This window comes from Eutrigla gurnardus, assembly GCF_963514095.1.
Source record: "Eutrigla gurnardus genome assembly, chromosome: 15".
NCBI lineage: Eukaryota > Metazoa > Chordata > Actinopteri > Perciformes > Triglidae > Eutrigla > Eutrigla gurnardus.
In genome coordinates this window covers 11059155-11080363 of record NC_139938.1, presented here as the reverse complement: position 1 = coordinate 11080363, position 21209 = coordinate 11059155, and the positions used below count along the sequence as shown (strand labels likewise).

General features: G+C 39.3%; 1 protein-coding gene across 2 annotated transcripts in view; it reads left to right on the top strand.

Annotated features, from left to right (window-relative positions):
- The window catches only part of LOC311026137 (homeobox protein PKNOX2-like), a 92451-nt gene that overhangs the window by 8349 nt on the left and 62893 nt on the right, over positions 1-21209 (top strand). Inside the window, exon 2 of one of the 2 annotated variants that reach the window (XM_084029497.1) lies at positions 18080-18161. The exons of the other annotated variant lie outside the window; for it this stretch is intronic. The gene's annotated coding sequence lies outside the window, so the exon portion shown is untranslated. The remainder of the gene's footprint in view (positions 1-18079; positions 18162-21209) is intronic. 2 annotated transcript variants of the gene reach the window in all.

The window sequence follows — 21209 nt, the reverse complement described above, 5'->3', positions numbered from 1 at the left end:
ACTTGTTAGTGTGCATGCTCTCGGGTGAAACAGCAGCTTATCAGCGTATTTCAGCTAAAGCACTGTCGAGTGGCAAGGACAGAAAAATTTGCACTAATGCATTTTAGTGATCACTCTTATTAACTGCAAAATTACTTCCTTCGTGTAGTTCTGTCGCCTGCTGTAAAAGCGCCATGATTTTATGACAGCAGGCTTCAGTCGAAGTGCATTTCATTTTCCATGGGAAGGCTACATCTTTTATGGTGTTTCATAAGTCTTGACGCTCTTAAAATGTTAGAGGATGACTACACTGTTTTATTCCTGTATTATATTTCATTAAGGCTTTTGGCATCCCGGATGCCTCGGTGCTGCTGGATTTATATCACTTCATGTCTTCACTTCGAGGATCTAAAAGCCTCTTGCAGTGTAACACAAGTACGAGTTACCCTGGAGTTCAGCTGTTTAGCAGGGGTGCTGCTAAAGCTACATAGTAGGTCACATGTTATAAATATGGAATAATACATACTGACAAAGTGCACATAGTTTGACACAGCGACCGTGTCACCTAGAAATTAAGTTGACTGTACACAACCACATTGAGAGAAATAGAAAGCCACCCCAATTACTTTAATCAACATAATGAGGTAATTAATAAAAAAGAAAAAAAATAGGAAATTTAATTAACATATCTGCCTGGTCTCCAAATGATGAAACCAGATGGACCTGCAAAATGTATTTAATTAGTTTTCAATATCCATTTAGAAATAAAAACATGATTAATGGTTGCTATGATTGTATTTGGGCAACAAAAACACTTATAAGGTTAGGTTAAGATCATTAAATATTAAAAAAGGTAACCTAATGCACAAAACAGGATGTGCTTTCTTCCTTTCTCTTTAACAACAACAACAACAACAAAAACTAACCTTAAAACCACACACAGCAGGGCTGCACAATAAAAATTGCCTGTTTGCCTTTGGCAAGTTAGAATAAATCTTGCAACAACAAAAAAAGAAGAAATAAACACATTGTTTTTTCCGGAGCTGATGATTAAAGAAGCTAAATTAAAACGATTTGTATAGGGGCAGATTTCCCAACCGGCCAAGTAAAAAAAAAACCCCCATTAAAACCAGCTACAAGTGTCTTGTGATAAAAGCATGTAGCACTTTGTTCTCTGGAAAAAAAGTCCCCCAAACATGGCAGGCAGAATGTTTTGCATAAAACGTAACTGACAAAACAACAAGTATATTAAAAACACAATGCCGTCTAATTCATGCCGGTAAGTGTAATCTATATAGAGTTGGGAAAAGTCGCCTCTGCAGAATCATACAGTAGACTGGTTATTTCAAACGTCAGCTGTTCTTAGGAAACAGCAATAGTCGTCCTGGCCGTATTCGCCGTCCTTGCCTTCTCCTCTTCTCACTTCATTACATTCAGAACATTATGACTTTGCTGGGAGTGGAAGGAAACACGAGTGCCGCTGACATTAACCTCCAGTTTAAAGCTACAGAGCTCATGGTTCCTTTCAGTCTCTTTGTTCGCATTCATTATCCTCTACTTCCTGTTCTGAAAATGACGGCAGGATCAACACCTACATAAAGACATTCCTTCCGAAGAACACGCTCTGACGTCTGGCGTGAGTTTGAAAAACCTGGCGATCCCGGTGAAAGCGATTTGTTTGTGAGAGCCGTCCTCTGGACGACGGCGAGCTTTGTTGACTGGTGTCAGAGTATCATGTTTGGCCTGCAGCTTAGACTCTGCAAGCAATCACGAGTCAACCGCAGCAGTCCAAGGGAGAACTTGGACGGGGTAATGGGTGACAGAGGTTTCCGGAGGAGTGTGAAGATGACGTGTTCACTCCCGAGTCAGATAAATGTGCTTTTAGTTAGAGGTCAGTGAGACTTCAGATGTCTGTTTATATTGTACAAATCATGCATTTTTTTGTTTATATGTGGTTTTACAACCCCCATTTGCTCTATTATTAATTATTTTCTTTCTTGTGTCTGCTGCAGCAATGACTCAGGCATCAAGGTATCCACAGTTCTTATCCATGAAACATTTCTGACCTTCACTACGAGCAAAACACACGAAGCCTCCGCTCGGTTTCCACGGTGCAAAAACGTTATCAATCCGCCCAAAGCATGTCGCAGAAAAACAAAAATCACTGTCGAGTCTGATTTGTGGTGGCAGACGCACAATTTGTCAAGCAAAAGCTGCGCCGTGTTAAGTATGTTTGTACAGTGGTGCGGGCTAACCGCGCACCAGCTCTGATTTTACAAGTGGTAATATTTAATGACTCTGCAACACGCGTCTGATTTGCGAGCGCCAGACTCTTAGCGCCACTCGTCCGCTTCAGTTTCCTTTTTCTGATTTCCGCTGCCACTGTCGAGACCCCGGGCGTCGAGTCACGTTGCCTTTCGAGTCATAATGTAAACACGTCAGATTTCTGGAGTGTGTGTGAAGAGGCGGGAGCGAGCGTGTGCAATTATCATAACAGACACATCGCTGTAAATGAATCTGTGCAGAAGGCCGTGCACCTCGGCGGCCTTTATTCTTCTTCTACGTCCTTAAATACGTACCACAACAATCTGTGTTACTGCGTGCTCAATCAAGAAAATATTCCTTCAACATTATCGGGGACGGCAGACATGATTCCACATGTTAATTGCAGCACTGTGAACTGAAAAAAAGCAGACTGATTCCCCCCCCTTTTTTTTTCAAACTAAGACTTCTTTCCACTACAAAGAATAATTACTTTTCCCAACTCCCGCACCATAATTGGTTACTACTCTTTTATCTTATCTATGTGCGCATAATTATCACAGTCATCATATTAGATTATTTCATGCATAATAAATGAACTCAAACTGTGTGTGGTGTAATTAGCACGTTAGGATATGTGCCACGATAAGAGGTTTGCTCTCTGAAAGATTGTATTGTTCAAGACATTCCTGAAAAGTGCAGGAAGGACTGGGATATATAACCATTGCTGTCGTGAGGTCTTACGTTTTTAGGCCTATAGTGACCCAGTAGAGGGACCCCCTATAACATACCTTATAAAATTGTGTTGCTTATTAAACCGGTCAATAATAATGTATAGTGCCATGTATAAAAGTACTTTGTAATGATGTATGCTAAGCCATTAAAAATAATAATTGTTGACAGCTTTTTATATTTACAGAACATATTTTAATTCTATTTTCGCATTTCTACATCACAATTCCATCTCATAACACTGAATAAATAGGAAGATTTATATTTGCCTATTACAGGTTGTATTCATGTTATTGTCTTTTTTGGAAGAAATAAAGCTTGGGAACAAATCATTTTGGGGACCCCCTGCAGTAACTCTGCGGACCCCCTAGGGGTCCCGGACCCCCTGTTGTAGATGTCTGCTCTAGTGTTAAGAAATCGTATATATTAAATATCATTGTTGAAGTTTATTTTGTAGTGTGTATCTGCATGCCTGTCTGTTTCGGGAAACTTCTCCCGTAAAGCGATGCAGCTTGTAATGTTTTTAACTGTGGATTGGAGTTCTCCGGCAGACAGTCGTTTATATGCAGAAGACGTAACGAGACATAGGAGCATAATGGAGACTATTGTGAAAAGACAGGCCGATATGCTATTTGACTTTGGCAGCTGTCTGCTGCATAGATCTTATCCAATCCAAATGACAGATGTGCATCGCTTCAGTCATAAGTTAGCTTTTAAGTCTTTCCTTAAATTTCCGTGGAACATTTTGCTTTCCATAGAACATACACACCGCTTTATACTGTTGGCAATGCAAGTATTTACAAGCTGCCACCAAATGTTGTTAAAGGTTCCATATTACAGGTGAGAAACATTTCTATGAATCCAGTTGTGTGGAAGGTTGAAGTCAGAACAGCAGCTCGGCCACGAGGTAAACCCGCTGCTGATGCCTCTCCGGTTTAATGCTGCCCTACTTGGAAATATTTCAGTAGTTATTTAATGAGGGGAGTCAATCAGGACCAAGTCCAGTTATGATGCCTTGCCTGGGGTCAGTCTGAACTGCCTATAAAGACACAGGGATTTTTGAAAATGCAATAACTTCAAATTTTACCACCCAATTAAAGTCCAATTTCCACAGTGTATTAAACACCAGTGGAAAGCAATGTATATAAATGGAGGGAGCTGTGAACCAGCAGCGATGTAGAATTTATGTTCTGCATGTCCACACTTCCATTTTAAAGGCCTTAAATAGTTGAATTGAACTCGAGGAAAGTTGAAGCCACCCACATTCAAAACGATTTGCAAAGCAAACTCATTTTAGTGCGTCTTAAATATTTGTCCATAAATCTGCCTGTCAGATTATAGATGTATAAAAAGTTGGTCACTCTGAAACAACACTTTGACGGATGCTTGCTTTTTTCACCACTCAATAACAAGAACATTTTCTTTGACGCCAAATGTTTCACTTGAATTCTTTTTTTTTTTTGGCCGTGCAGCATTTTTGGCAGGAACACCTTCACCAACCTGAGCCAAAGCCTGTAAAACACAAACATAATGAGCTATTTTCAGCATTGAGATGTGTTTCTTTTTTCATTGAGTGAGTTGTTCAGGGGGGGAAGAAATTTATATTCACAATGTGATGACAGCTTTTATTTAAAAAAAGATAGTTGTCAGACTTTATACAATTAAATTCAATGTGATTACTGCTATTATCACTAACTAGCACCAGCACACTGTAATTACCGCGGAGTAAGATAGACATGATTTGCAAAATTTGGGGGTAAAATTTCCTTTAAAGAGTGTGTGTGTGTGTGTGTGTGTGTGTGTGTGTGAGTGTGAGAGAGAGAGAGTCTCCAGCGATTCATAACCGTCACACTTTCTAAATACGGTGGGCAATATATCTATATTATGTTGACATCGTGATATGAGATTATAGTATGGATGGGATGGGATTTCATTGCGGATCGCGATTAAACACTAACAATAAGGTATTTCCTTTATCTGGACAATCATGAATATTGTCACGGCCCGACTCACGAGTGACTTAAAAAAAGCTGTCTAGCTCACAAACATGGTAGAGACATGAATAAAAGAGCCTGCTGATTAAAATAATTCAGGATACAAAACTTACATTTTTAAAATGTATTTATACTTTATTTGTGCATGGAAGCCTTATTGAACCCTATTTAGGTTATTTGATTGTTTTTCACTAAAAAAGATGTGTGTCTTATTTGTGACACAATACACATTTTGTTAAGTTTGTTTCTTAACATTTTAAGAGTTTTAAGAATATTTTGCTGATTATCAGGATAATATCCTGAATCATAATTATTTTGGCAGGATAATCATCACATGACATTTTCATATCTTCCCATGTTTAGATTAGATATCGTCTTATATTTTGGATAATCTGTATTTCTATATTTTTTTAAAATGTTAATTCCTTTTATGTGCAGACATATTTGTCATTAAACCCCTTTGTGATTCCAATTGTCTCGACTTGCCAGACTGTTCGAGCTGTAATCTGCCCCTATCCACTTAGTCATTACATCCATAATACTGAGGATTATATCAAAAATATGATTGTTGAAAAAGTTTGTGAAAGGACCAATAGTCAATCCTATATAAGCGACGCAACATCAGGGTATTTGGTCACGAATATTGAGATATTTGATATTGCAGAGCCATGATTCTAAATAAAAAGAATCCGAAAAAGCTCAGTCGGATTCTTCCAGATACAAAAGTTTGCAGCCAAAGAGGTGATGAAGGAATTCATAACAGTTTAGAGGACTTTAATTATCACGGATGGAAGAATATTGAATAAAAGACGGCACACAGTCACACGCCGACACACACCACCACTTCCAGTGTAACTTCATAATGAGCGATGAGGGCTCTGTGCTAAAAGTCAGTTATATCCAGCTGCCGAGTGCGTGGTGAGTGAGGCAGCTTGGACGCGGTGCAGTGTCATGAGAACGCTTTCCTCCGGTCAAGGTCTCACTGCCTCCCTGGTATGTCTGTGCCCGTCTCCCCGCTGGCACTGCTTTGGCATTGCTACAATGTCAGTGTGGCGCAAATGGCACTTTGAAACATGATAGCGCTGATTGCAGATCCAATTTGTTTGTTTAGCTTTAAAGGGAAAGTTTTGAGGGGGTTAGGATAGTCCGTCAGTCGTCTGTGTGAAATCCTCCTAAGTAGATTGTTCAAATGCTCCATGCTGACAATTAAAGGCATATATGAGTGAGTCGTGAGTGTGCTTTCTTTTGTATACTGGAGGAATTAAAAAGCACGCGGGTCCGTAGTGACTCATGTCTCGGACTGTGTGGGTTCATAAAATCCTATCTGTTCTCTGAGACGGGCAACTGACTTTATTTGTGACTTGCCCTTTAGTGAAATCAAATTTGAAGTGAAGTTCAGTTCCTTTCTATGGAATCAGGCCTGAAGCTGCACAACTTGCTTTCTATCACGTAACACGCTGGGAATTAAACATTAAACACCACAGGGAAATCACCCATCTGGGAGACACGGATGCTTTTAGTCTTAATGTTTGCTTCTTCTTTTTTTTATAAACCTCTTTCGAGCTAACTTTACAAAAAAACGTGTCGTACTTCTTTACTGGATAAAGGTCAACAGGGAGGCGGGGAGGCGTTTCTGTGGGAGTAGTGGCTTGGAGAGTGCTGCCGGTCGGACTATGAAGGTGAGACGTGCCATGGCAAGAGATGAGGCATGACTTGACACCCACTTCAAAACAGGCCTATTTATATGTGTGTGTGTGTGTGTGTGTGTGTGTGTGTGTGTGTGTGTGTGTGTACAGAGAAAGGGGATGGAGAAATTGATTTAGGAATGTCTGAGTTTTTGTTTCGCTTTTCTTTTCTCTCTTTTTTTTTTCTTCCAAAAGCCTGTGTGTTCGTGTGAATCCTTCCGTCTCAGTGAAGCGACGTACCACTGTCCCTCTCTCCCCCGTGTTCACTGGTATTTATAAAGTGCCATAGACATTTAATACAGATGGCAGAGCACCTTAAATTTAAAGGCACTATTGCTCCGTCCTGGGAAATGGACAGAAAGTACTTTGTATTTAACTACCTGGATATGGAGCTGAGGGGGGCTGTGAAACGAGCGGTGCATTTCTAATGTGTGGGAAGGAGAGTGGAGAGCACAGAGGATACCTGAGCGTCAGTAAATTCTGCAGGCTCAGTCCAGAGGGATGTCGTGCTTTATTATGAGGAGATGTGCACAACTAGAGTAGACATCCAGTACATCAGTGAAAGAGTTAACTTTCTTCTTTTGGATTCTTACCGGGAGGGAAGAGTCGGAAGGAAAAAAGAAAAAAGAGCAAGGTTAGCTCACTTCAGACACTGATGGGGAATTCCAAGTTGTCTCGGCCGTCTCTGCCGAGCCCATTGTCTTCCCTGCCTACTGTTTCATAGCCAGACAATGAACGAGTGTTTTAATTCACTACAAGAAGTATTATTGCATTTTTACATCCCATAAGTGATACCTCTATATAAATAATGAGATAGTGGAAATGATTGTTTATGTCACAAAGACAATAATGCTGCTGCGATCGGAGCTTTCTCAATGTTTCCAGACGATCGTTCTTATGTACGTGGAGGAGGTGGGTTTATTTTCCTTAAATTAACTGAAATCCTCCACTCCTCCAAAATCAAACTGCAGTTCATCTTTTTCTAATATTGTTGATTATTGATATTTGTCAAAAACTTTTGTTTAAAAAGAAATACAACCATCAATATTGGGTTGGTTTTGTGCGCTCTTGTTTTTTTTTGTTGCATTCCTCAGACTTGTCTGACACCTCAGAGCCACCGTACATACTGATGTAATCATCCAAATACGTCTGATAATCACTTTGTAAACAGCTTCACACCAGAATCCAGATGGATCCAGATCCATTAAGGGGGGCAGCTCTGCTGCTTGTGTTCGTCAGATCCACCCGCTGCTCCTCCTCAATCCAAATATGGTCACTTCCTTCACCGGTTGTAAAAAACACAAGATGGCGATGGCCAAACTGCCGAACTTGAGACTTGAAAACTGTAGTCCACAAACCAACGGGTGACGTCACCATGACTACGTCCACGTGTTTATGGGGTTGCTAGTAGAGCCCGACCAATAAAGGATTTTGAAGGCCGATACCGATACAAATGTTTGTTGATTTAAAAATCCGATATTTCAATATATTTGCCGATATTTTTATTTTATTTCAGAAACGTGTGACAAAACATTAACAGATTTCCCTAACATTAGTTATTTGTAGTTATTTATGAGTCTTCACTAAAATAATATGATAATGCAGTTTAAAAATAAACATTTTATTGTCACAACGGAACAGAGGAACATCAAAATATATTAAAGTTCTGATAAATAAAATGTATAAAAATACAAACTTAAGATATAAAACTTAAAGTCCTTTGAACAAAAACACAATAACAACAACAACCAAACACAAAGTTACCAGTATTAAAAGACTTGGTAAGCTTCATAAATATAACTTCAAACAAGACTGGAGACAAATTCTGTTAAGTTCTATGAGGGTGTTTCGTATTCATTTAAATGCCGATACCGATAGTTTGGAAAATGCCTAATATGGTGGGGCTCTGGTTGCCAGTTGATGGTCACTGCATAAAGCAACCTCCCTTCCTATAAAGTACAGTAACCTGGGATTTTCATATCTGATTTGGTTGCCCACAATGTGAAAATTAGTCTAGTCTTCCAGTTTGCTGAGGATTTTGTTTATTGATCATACAATATCTCACAATGCAGTAGTGATTTATAGTTGTCTCTAAGTGTCTCTGAACTGTTGTCTTCCCTGTATGTAAATCACTGAATTCAATCAGTCCTGAATAGACAAGTTTCAAGTAAACACATTTACATATTGGCCCTTTGACCATTGCCTCTGCATTCTCTGTCACATCATGGAGACCATAACTATCCCAAAGGGACTTTCAATGTCCATCACGTGATATTAGGATTAGGATCGCTTTCCTGAGGGACTTTTCCAAGATACTGAGGGAACTGGAGGTTCATTTTGCACTGGACACATGTCCTTAATGTCAGATTGTTTATTTGATTGTTGGAAGATTTTGAAAGAACGCTGAAGGTGGACACAGAACCCAGGCGAGCTCAGATGACTTCATATAACCGGCCTAAACTTTTTTTTGAGGAACGAGGGAGGATTCCTCCAGGGATATTCCTGCAGTGTCTCGTCAGTGTGTTACATTTGACAGTCTGCAGCTGGTGGAAAGTGTGTAGACGTCCAAATATTTTCACTACTGTGGCTTTTTACATCAGGGTAGGCATACATCTTAGATGAAGGTTGCATATATTTGTGTGCGTATATACAATTTATTGGCATGTACTGGAGTGCTTTGTCTTGATTAATAAAAACATTTGAAGTAATTCTCAAGTTCATTCAAATGTCAGCTGGGATCGGTTTGGCTCTTGTATGCTAACATGATGAAATCTTTCATGGCAAAACACACACACGACTCCGTATCCACGACCCTCCTCCCTGCCAGCTTCACGCTCCCTATCACAGCAGCAGGGTCAGCGGGATCCCACCTGTTATGTCACTCATAGCAGGAAGAGCCAGAGCTTCTGCCCTTAAATCTAAAATCCAGCAGGTCTCGTGTCCAGCATCATGACAGCCAGCCGCCATCCTGGACCAACAGCTTGTTTACTCTGGAGCCGGACAAAAGATTCTGCTTTGACCAGAATCACTTTAATCTACTTCTCTTCAGACACACTTCATGGATTTTGAGAGAAAAAAAGAATAAATTCTTAGGAAGTCATTTAGTCACGTATTGAGGATTGTTTTCGTACAACAAATAAAAATGTCTGCCACTGGAGTGACAGAATTTATTCCATAGTTTTCATTGTGGCCATATTCATAAAACCAAGTGCGGTGATCTACATATTAAGACAAAACGATAAACAGCTGTGTATTAAATATCTTGCCAAGATAGATATCCTTTGGCCTGCATAGTTTTATTATAATATAAAAGTGTTTTCATTATTTTCAAATCAAATCTCATTTATATACATTATTAAGAACTGAGGGTACAACGGGCCTCATTCACTGATCTCTTCCAACGTTTTTCCTCAAAATTTGTTCTTAAGAAAGGTCCAAAGAAAAGCCGACATCAGATTCATGAAGTCTTCTTAAATTGTGCAGCAGTTTGGACCTATATTCTCATGATGATGATGGTGAATCCCTTGGTCCTCTTAAATTCAAGGTGTGTGCCAATGAATCCTAATTATCAGATGAACGTCCTGCATGAAACTGAAACGTCCAAACTAAAGTCTAAAGAGACCACGACCACGAAGTGGACGTTCTCCTGCAGGAAGCAAACGCCACATGAGCTGTTCATGGTTCATCATGGTTGTCTGGGTGAAATTAATTAGTTTTTATATGAATACGAAATAATGACTATATACTGAATTTGTATTGACTGTTTTTAACACATTTCTAATGACTGTGAATAATTGAAAAACATATAAGTACAGTTCTATATATGAAATAGATCTTACCGTAGTCCAGATGATAATAAGGCTATAGTCTAAAAGATAGTTGTGATGTTTACAGATACAGGAACATCTGTAATGCTAATCAACCACAGTGTGATTTCAGTGCCCTTTAAAAAAGTAACAGGCCTGAAAATAAACTAAAGGCCATCATCTCCTAATATAAAGATATAAAATACACCCATATTTTCCATATGATTTCATGTATGAAAAAAATCACAAATGAACACTATAAGCCCGACAACTATAAGCAAATAATTTAAACCATTTGTATAGGAATGATTCTCATTCCTCAAGCTGTTAGATCCATATAAGCGGTTGATTATTTGAACTGTAGTTTTTTTAATTATTTTGAATAGAACACATTATTGTAATTTAAATACTATGTAAATTAAATACTATGTTTTACAAATGTCTATTTTCTTTTTTAAATATATAATGTGTGTGTGTGTGTGTGATATATAAACACACACACACACACACAATTTGAATATCAATATGACAATTACAAAAGAAGTATGCAGTATGCCACAACCATCCAAGAAAACATCTGGCAGCATGCCTTGCCCTGGTTTACCCTACTGCTGTGTTCCAAACAGGAATGAAACTGTTTTTCAATGACAAATCAACATGATCAGCGTTAGAGGTCACAAGAAGTCAGTAGTGTTGCACAAAAAAGTTTGGCGTTGTTTAAGCAGCGTGGCTCAGAAGCTTTGGACAGAGAGCTTGAAGACCATATCCTTGTACAAGTGAAGGAGCTTAGCTATCACATACATACATACATCAATGAATAATCATTTTAATATGAGTAATGAAGGGCCACTTGGTCTAAACGATGAACCTATGAGACTCTAGTTGTCAAGGGTGAAAGGTCATTGTGACCTCACACCCTTCCCATTCTCATAAACGTGACATTTGGCACAAACTTGGACACACAACATTCTGGTTGTGTCCAGAATCACTCGCTATTCACGACTCCCTACATGAAGTACGTGCTCTACGTGGAGTTCCATGAAGAGCACCATTCAGTGAGCTCTTCTATAAAAAAAGGGTAACACACTTTCAGTCTCTACTCTGGTCATTTTCTCTGCCCCGTTAATAACGTCACTGCTGACGCACCAGCCAGATCAATGGTGGCTGGTGGAACATACATCATAAATACCAACATATTTTGTAATGAATACAGATAATTCAGATAATATGTCAGATAATTGGTTGTAATTTGAGTTCCCCTGGTAAACAGTGATCCCACTTTATATGTCTAGGGCTTTTATTGTGAAAGATAGGGACAGAAGGAGCATTATACGTCAATGTGGAGGCAATAAGCCTATTTTCCCAAATGAATAACTAAATTCAAAGTACTTTGTGACCGTCTGTGTTGTGATGCTTTGCTCACATTACACACATTATTTTTGTGCCACAACTCACAGATTTTTCTCGATCCTGCTGATCTCTCTACTCTCGTCAGTCTGTCCTTTTTCCTCAAATGCAATGCATGATGGTAGGCCTATATAATGCTCGGGTTAGTGATTGGTTGCATGCTATTTTTCAAGTTGAATTGTGGGATACTTTGAGTCCACTCGAGGGCATAATCATTTTAACTACATATTGAGGCAAAACTACAACATAGAGAAGTCACTATGATGAGTGAATGGTGAAGGACACAGTATCGGACTCACAGAACATTCACACACTCAAGAATTGACATGACTGATTGGTGGAGGCATACAAGCGCAAGGTGGTGATACTAGTTGGTCTAGTTAGACATTTAATCACCTTCCATTTACATCCATCTTCTTTCTTATATCATATTGAGATGGGTGTATACAGGAGCCTTAACAGTGAGATGACTGTGATTTTTGTTTGGCGTATTAATTATTAGCTTAAGTATTAGCATATTAGCTTATATTAGCTTACACTCTCCACACCGAGCACCAGCTTTTTCAGCGTTAGCGTTCTTCATGTAGGCTAGCTACATCAGCCAGTGCAATTCAAAGAAAGATGCAAGAGGGTTTGCTGTTCTCTCTCACTAGTTGGTCTTCATGTCATTAAAATATACAGATTTCATATCATATCTTATCATACGTATACTGCAAATATGTTGTTATGGACATTTTACATAATAAGCTAAATTAGCTCGCTATATGGAATTAATTTTACATTTTATTTTATCAGCTGATTTGAGGTAGAAGTAAAGAAAAACAACTATAATTTTAGTTCAGTGTTTTGAGATAGAAACATATCTTTACATGTTTTTTATACTACCATTAAAACTATTTGCCGTTTTACTGGCATGTTGGCTTTGGTCCTCCATAGGCTACACATGGTAGTGTGGAAAGACATATATATACATATATATATAAAATCTAGCCTAGTAGGGGAAGATGAAGTAGAGATTCCAATTTATGTCAGTATTAGCAATTCATTGTCCCGAAACGTCTCAGTGCAAAACACTTTTATGTTCCTGGCTGCACCTTTATTCTCTGTGATTCTTTCTTCTCATCATTAGCCTCCATTTGGATAATCTCTTTTTATCCCAGTAGTCTGCAGATTTCTTTTCTCCCTTTTTGATGCAACTTGATTCGTTAAACAGAAGAATCCACTGGTGGCACGGAGGATTGGAACTCAAAAGCCCAGACTGGAGGAAATTAGACTGGCCTCTTTTTGTTTGCTCAATCCATCCTGACTCATCACGACGTGGGTATTTTTAGCAGATGATTCCTGTTTGGCTCCCCCCTCCCTCCCACTGTTCACAGGGGCCTATCATATTATGTGAGACAAGGAATAATAATCAATGTCATATATCAGCCAAGAGTTGATTAGTGGCACAAAGTTAGAGAGCCTTGTGTCATACTGGAAGTTAGTGTGTGTTGCAGAGAGGAAAAGGGCTCATATAGGTGTGTGTGTGTGTGTGTGAACTTAAAGTGTGTGTTTGTGCTGTGTTTTGTCTGGCTCAGCTGCGTGTATCAGCTGCATGCTCGTTAAATGTTGGGCTTAAACCCGCGCTGACGCCGAGCCGGCTCTGGTTACTCCCGTGGGAATACCTGCCATTGTAATCATGAGCTCCTTCTAATTCCCTGGAATTAGCCTGAAATGGTGGAAGTTTGGCCTGGCCAGATAACCCGGCTTTGTCGTTTCCACCACATTTAAGGGTTCTGCGTGTGATACGTCTCCTGAGGTTTTATTGTCTGACATGTAGACCTCAAGCACAGCTGAGGTTGGTTCATCGTGGTCCCTGTACAGTAGTGTAAACGTTCCTCCTCATATAGTGTCTGACTCCTCACTGTTAAGGTGGCCAAGTGACCCGATATCCTGTTTGTCAGGAGAACAGAAATATTTCTGATTGTTGCACATCCTGCCGGTCAGCGATCTGTGGCACATACAGCTGCCGGGCATGACGACTTCTTTAGCTTCTATTGTATGAGCTTGGAAACAATCACACTCTGTACTGACTTGGTCTTCAATGCCAGGGAAGGATTTTGAAGTGTGAGGTTGCTGGCTCGGTTGTCATTATGCGTGGGAGATTCCTGCGAATTTTGGGTGCACGAGCCACGGGCATTATCATGTAAAATTAATTATTTGCCTCTTTTTTTTATGTCCCCCCGAATCTCAGCGCAGTAAAAAACCTGCCTGTGTTTTATTGAAACGAAATTATGGTATAATGTCACTTTTGCTATTAGCCTAGAGTCTGTGCATGCCAATTGATCCTGCTGTTGTCATAGCAACATGAACCACTAAACCTCTGCGCAGCTGTTGTTATGGAAGCCCTTGAACAGCTGGGGGGCTATAGCTGTAGAGGGATTGTGGGAAACGGGTCTTTTGGTCCTCCCTTCACACCTTGACCCCAAAGCTCCTGCTAGAGAGAAGGAGGAGGATTTGGGAATCTTAAAGATGTCCATCTGGAGTTTTCTCTCTGTTGCAGAGAGCGTCCATATGATCAGAGAGAAAGTTTAGGCAGGAAGTTGTGAATATTTAATCATGTCTGCGTTGTCTCCAAAACCCTGCATTGCCACGAATGAGAGCAGTGGAATTAAATGAGTCAAATGAGACTTTATTCTCTCCCAGGGTTTGCCTGATGCGTTGGAGCATATCCCATTATTGATATGAGAAAATGTTGTACACAGTGCAACAATAAAACAATCATTTCACAAGAAGTACAACTTGTCCACAATAGTACAATTCCTGCAGTGATAATAATGCTGAAACGTAACCCAAGAGAAAGGTCTCCTCCTCCCACTGTTTGATTTTATGCAGAATTAACTGACTGTGTATCAGGATTATCAGTATTGTGGACATATCCTTTTTCTGGCTTGTATACTCTGAAATAAGTGCTAACTACTGTGTATATGATAATATAAGATTGTATTGGAGATTGGGATAGATTAAAAAATAACTATAAAAAAAACACTATAATTATTAGTATTATTAGTATTTCATCAAAATGTCCACTAAAAATATGTTTTAACCATATTTTGATGATAATATGGTCATATTTTGATAATATTGTGACATATGATTTTCATATCATCCCATTTTTTTAGTTTATTGAGGTACCTATTGGCAAATATGGAATATAATATTAATAGGTATGTTTTTCTTTAATGTATCACCTATACATTAGAATCGTTGCATTTCTGTTATAGAATGAGCTGTTTGTTTTGACACACAGTCCTCTTCACTGCCATGTTTCTACAGGAACCCAGAGGGCCATTTGAGTTTTCACGTGGGCCACCGCTTGGCACACACTGGCCCCTCAAGTGAAAGTAGAATCACTATGATGTAAGATATAATCTATTACACCGAAAATAATTACATTCACAATCTTACTTGCATTATTAACTAAATGTAGATGGAACAATTGTCAAAAACAGGTTGTCGGACCCTTATAAACATCGTCTACTGGTGAACATCAGCAGTAATGACATGATGCAGCTGGATGGAGCTAAAGCTTGTTTTCATCATAGAGTCTGATGATTATTTTCTTGATTCAATGATTCGTCGATAATACGTCAGAAAATTGTTTAAAATCTTGATTGCCGAAGGGTTTAGGTGCACACTACTTCCCCTAATATATATTATCTGCTAACAAATAATGGTAATATGCCAAAACATATTTCAGTGTTCAAATGTCCCTGAGAAAAGCAGGAAACTATTAACTTGATCTAAATAGTTACTATGACATTTTCTTTAGTTTGACTATCATTAGCTAACCCTTTGAATCAGAAGTACTTTATATACTGTTTGGTATTTCAATCTGTTGGGTGCTCCTTTTATTGTACAGTATTAGCACTGTTCTGTGCTATATGTATCTTTTATTTTTAAGTTTTTGCTGCAAAATGAATTTCCTTTTTCAGGATAATAAAGTTCAAAATTGGACTGAGCTTGCGTAACAAGAAGCTGGTCATGCATTTTGAAAGTAAGATCTTACTTTGCAAAGTGTTTGCTCCTGAGTTGAGTATAAATTAGCAGAAAGAGTACCTACGTACATGTAGAATGAGTGGCTGTATACCTGTTTACACATGTAGAGGCTGCAGTGTGAGTGATGGTGGGCAGATTGAGGAATGCTAATGTTTCCTCTGTGGCTTATTTTGTGAAGAACACGGTGATTAGACCTCCAGCCCCCTGGGTGGAGCCCCTCTCTGCACCGGGTCCCACTCTGGTTTACTTTGACGTCAACAGGAAGGTCAGCTGGGTCCCAGAGGGGTCATGTGAGAGATGGTGAATGGTGTGTGTGGCGGGCTTCGGCATACAGAGACGCTCTTCCAGTATCCCAGACGGGGCCGAAGGGATGGCCGAGGGAGGAATGGCCCTTGGAGCTTAGGGAGGGCTTCGGGAAGGATTACTGAGAGGCTAAAATGTTTTCTTTGTGGCTGAAAGAAACCTAAGAAATGCTCTCACCCAAATCTCCCATGGTCTGAGGGGGCTGGTTGGGAGGGAAACTAAAGCTACATCCTAAAGAGCTTTGAGCTTGTCTTAAATGTCATTAATATGCCCTATTTGCTTTCAGAGTTTGAGCTCCAAATCTTTTATTGTAGCCTTGTGGAAATAGAGCCAGATTCACCCAATACTATAGCTAAGAAAGAAAGAAGTATTTTATTGATGGTGGGAGGAAGTGGATGGACTTGGAAACAACTGTGAGATAGTTTCAGCGATGAAAATGTCAACCAAACCTGCTTCCAAAATGCTGCGACACCAATAAGTGTATTAAAATGATTGTATGAGAACAACACCCGCCATATTCCTGCTTTTTGTTTTCAGTTGAAAGTGTGAAAAATGGCGGACAGAAGAGTAACGTGTCCAGCACTAATTCTTGAAAACAATCAAAAAATGGTTCTGCAATTTTCTCATAAAATCCCCCGATGTTAATCCATTCTATGTCCAATGAACCCCTTTAATTTGCTTCATCTCAGATGATGTAAACACTCTTAATTGACTTTCCTTAAAATTTGCATGCCAGTGGGATAGAATATTAACTTTTATTGTCTTTTTCATTTGCTCCGTCTTTATTTTAGATTGATAAAACTCTCAAAAAATGAAATGTTTCAGCTCTTCACACTAAAGCTCCACAGCTTTCATTCCAACCCCCCATCCACTCGGGGGCCTCTGGTAGTACCTACCTACCACACACACAGTAGTCCCCGCTGAGCTGTGCAGGTCTGGATAAATACCATCCCTTCAGAGGCTCTATGTTAGCAGATTGCTGGAGGTAGGCGGCCCGCTGTGAGGCCGGCCACACTCCCACTGTTCTAGAGGAGCTTTAAGCGAAAGATCAGGTGTCCAGCCCTGAATGCTTGATTGAACTTAAATCTTTTGCATGTGCGCCATAACTCTCTCTGCTGCGCGGAGCCCCGTGTGGCTCAGACATGGCCAGCCAGTCAATTGCTCAAAGGAATTTGAGTTTCTAACCTCCCTGTTTTCACCTATGTCATGGAAAATTATGATCAGATGCATTTTGTTTGTAGTGATGAAGAGTTGCATAAAAACAATGGATTCACTCTTACTAATCATTATAAGGCAACCTAATTAACATTGTTTGGCATTCTGTCGACAGCAAACGAAGAATTTCCTTGTAAAGGGAAACAATAAACTCTTTGAATCTTGAATTTAATCTTAAAATTTTACCTAATACTAACAAATAAAGCACTGATTTAGGTATTTATGCCTTAAACATCGCCTATTTCATATACAGGAATGTATTTATAGGAATATAACACTGTTAAATAATATACCACAACTGGATTAATGTGTAAAAAGCATACAATACATTGCATATATGTATATGTACATTATATCAGTTGCTAGTTAATTTGGCATGTGGTATCCTCTATATGGGATATTTCATACCCAAAAGTGCATTAATTCAAGGATAAAGACGGTAAATTATATTTTTGGATCATTGAAAATTTCAAAACCATCAATGAATGTATCTACTAAAACTAGAAAAATTGAAATCTATCCCATCAGTAAAAAAGTGGAGCTGACCCTTAACATGCAGTTTAATTCTGCATGTCGCCATTTTTAATATTCTTTAAAGTTATATTTCTGACCTTATTAAGTGGTAGGCTATCACTTAAACATTCTCATCTGTCTACAGGTTCTGTGTGGAGAGTTGGATAGTGGGTCACGGAGCAGAGAACAACCCAGAAAGCTGCTGCGTTGCTGTGGGCAAGCCAACGGTAAGTGGCCTTCCTGTAAACCTTCTGATATTTCCAGGCTGCACTATGTCCTGTCCAGCACCAGTCTGATTTAATTTAAGAGCACAAAATCAAATATTATTTATGCTCTAAACACGTTGCCATACCACAGTAGCTAATGATTACCCTGCTGCAGTTTACTTAAGCAAGTTAAAAACAGCCGATCATTTCAATCATTTGAGCATATTTTCTCGACATATCTTCACCACCTCGATGAGAATTTCTATTTCTGTGCTCAGTTCTTGCTGGAACTTCAATCTAAAGCTGTATGTGTGGGTTTTAAAATGATTGATGATTCACTCTTTAACAAACACACCATTTACTTCTTGGACCAGGAAGAAAATGAATCTGACCTAATGTGAATTTGGCTTGTTGGTACTGGGTGATTTCATTTTATATCCTGCGTTTAAATGTATTGCTGGCTTTACCTTGTACGGGTTTGAATTGATTGCCTGATTTTCCACAAATTCATGTACAAGCCCATACAACCAGCTGAAGAACAAAGGTGATTCCCTACTACTGAACATGTCTGCTTGTTTCTGGTCTCGACAAGAAATATGAATGGCAAACAAAGGCAAATGTAAATGAAAGATGACAAGCAACCTTTCCTTTCCAATGGTATGTTGTGCTTCCAGCACAGTGAGTGTAGGTAGGACACTGGTTTCTAAGGGTGCTTTCACAAGCCAAAGAGTGAAAGTGATTATTTTAGTACAACAAACACTAAAACCGAGGAAAAGATACATTTTCTGAGTAGAAGCCAGGATTAATAATATTAAGACGTCTTGATAGAGACTAAATACAATGTTCCTGTAAAGTCGGCTAGGTCTTAGCATAGAAGTGCTAACGGTCGTTTATGATGTGCTGATGTGATGTTTTTATGTAGAAACATCTCCAACCTCCCCAGGTAACGAGTAACATTGTTAACACAACGTTTAACCAGGACGAGCTCCAAACACACAAAACCAGCCTGGAAATGAAGAAAATGCACTTCATGAAAGTCAATGGAGCAGGGCCGGATAGTTGTCAGAACCTGGTCTGATCTGGCCATTGCTACGCTGTGATAAGCCAAAATGAGTCTGAGGGGCAGGACTTCGTAAACAGTCAATTCACTACAATTGAACTACACTTTGGTTCACTTGGAAACGGTCTGAGACAACCTTTTGCAAGCCGCCTTGGAAAACTTATTGTGGTTCACACCAGATCACGAGACCAAACGAACCGCGACAGAGTTTTATTTTAAACTGACTTAATGTTGGCTTGTGAAAGCAATCTAACAAACAAGTGTCCATCTTCAATGTTGCTTTGGAGTGGTTAGTGGTTCTGTATTATATTGCCAAGATGTTGAAATGCCCAAATGGTTATTGGATGTCCATGATTGCAACTGGAGTTCTTCCCACAAAAACACTCAGCGAGGGAGTTTGCTGCTGAGTCACTGAGGTTACCAAAGTGAATCATAGCTACAATCAGTGCAGGTTTGGATTATCTGGCTTGGAAAGTGGATGTTTCCCACCTTTCATGGTGCTTTACAGCACTTTCTTTAAATGGTTCTATATGACACCATTTTAGGTTCTTCACCGTAGTGTAGTTTAGTTTACTGAGGAAAGCACCATTAAAGAGAACATCTAAAGCCATACAAGGCTTAAAAGGTTCTTTGTGTACAGCAGTACTTTAATGCACCTCGATCCATGCCAAAGAACCACTGAGGAACAAACATGTTTTTTTAATATGTCCATGTACATACAATGACAGGTAAGCAGAACGGTGTTCTTGTCATCAAGCTAAGGCAGCACCAATTAGTTTCATTTGTCAGGGAAGTTGTTATTTTATGAAATTGTGCCACATTAGACAACACATTGTGAAGACTTTATATAACGCAGCAACTAACAATGCCATCACAATACAGATCATGAGAGACAGCCAGTTATTATTGCTAGTGTTTTTTGTTTTTTTTGACTTGGTAATGTGCTGAGATGAAGTGTTACTGTATATCATGCACAATGAATTGTTTGGCAGGACGGTGTTGTTGTTTGTTGTTGTTGGCCATATCCACCTCCACCTGAGTCCTTCCAGAGACAATGATATTAGAAATTAGGTAGAAATTGCAGTCTTGGAGCATTTTAATATTACTGCCTGTCCCTCTGGCTCAGATTGAAATAAGACAAAGGACTTTAATGTCCTCTGCTCGCCCATGTTTGCAACTAATTGCAAATTGATTTGGAGAGCTGAAAAAGTTGTGATGCCGAATTGAAAATTATTTAGATTTTTAATATTTTTTTCATGTCAAGCTTTAATGAACACCCCCTCCTTCTCTCCCTCTCTCTCTCTCTCTCTCTCTCTCTCTCTCTCTCTCTCTCTCTCTTTTATCTTTTAATCTACAAGCTGGAGTCACGGTTCTCTTTGTAAGATGCAGAGTTGCTGTTTAAATTGCTGGTGTTTGTGCTTTCATGTAATGACTATTTTGCAACTACACCTGGCTGGCTGAACTTTATACTTGTACGGAGTCTTCAGGGGTCCACTTGGTTCCAGTAATTGAGACTCAACCTAGAAGTCGAGTCAGGCTAGGTACCATTTCTATTCCGTCTAATTAGGTCTCGGGGTCTGCGTGTCTTGAGTCAATGTGCCAGTCTGTGTAATACCTGGATGATTATGAGCAGATGTGCCTCCATGTGTGCATCATAATCATTGCAATGTTGTGTACTAGCATCATGCCACAGTTCTTATTCTCTCTCTTTTGGTCTTTTTGGTCAACTGCATTTTGAATTGGGTGTAAGCACCATTGGGTGGGGTCGGACCATTCTGTCCATTTCAGATTGGGTCTCTTTGTCATAACCACAATATTTCCATAACCATAGAAGCCATGTGCCAATAAGGGAGAATTTAAAATAATATTGACATTGGGTGTAATATAAGAAGATATTGTCGGACCTCATCTAGCATTTCCCCTGCTGGATTAATGATTCAGACTTACTATCCTCTGTATTCTCTGTCTTCATCCTACTCTTGTAATGCCAATGTTCACACCAAACACAA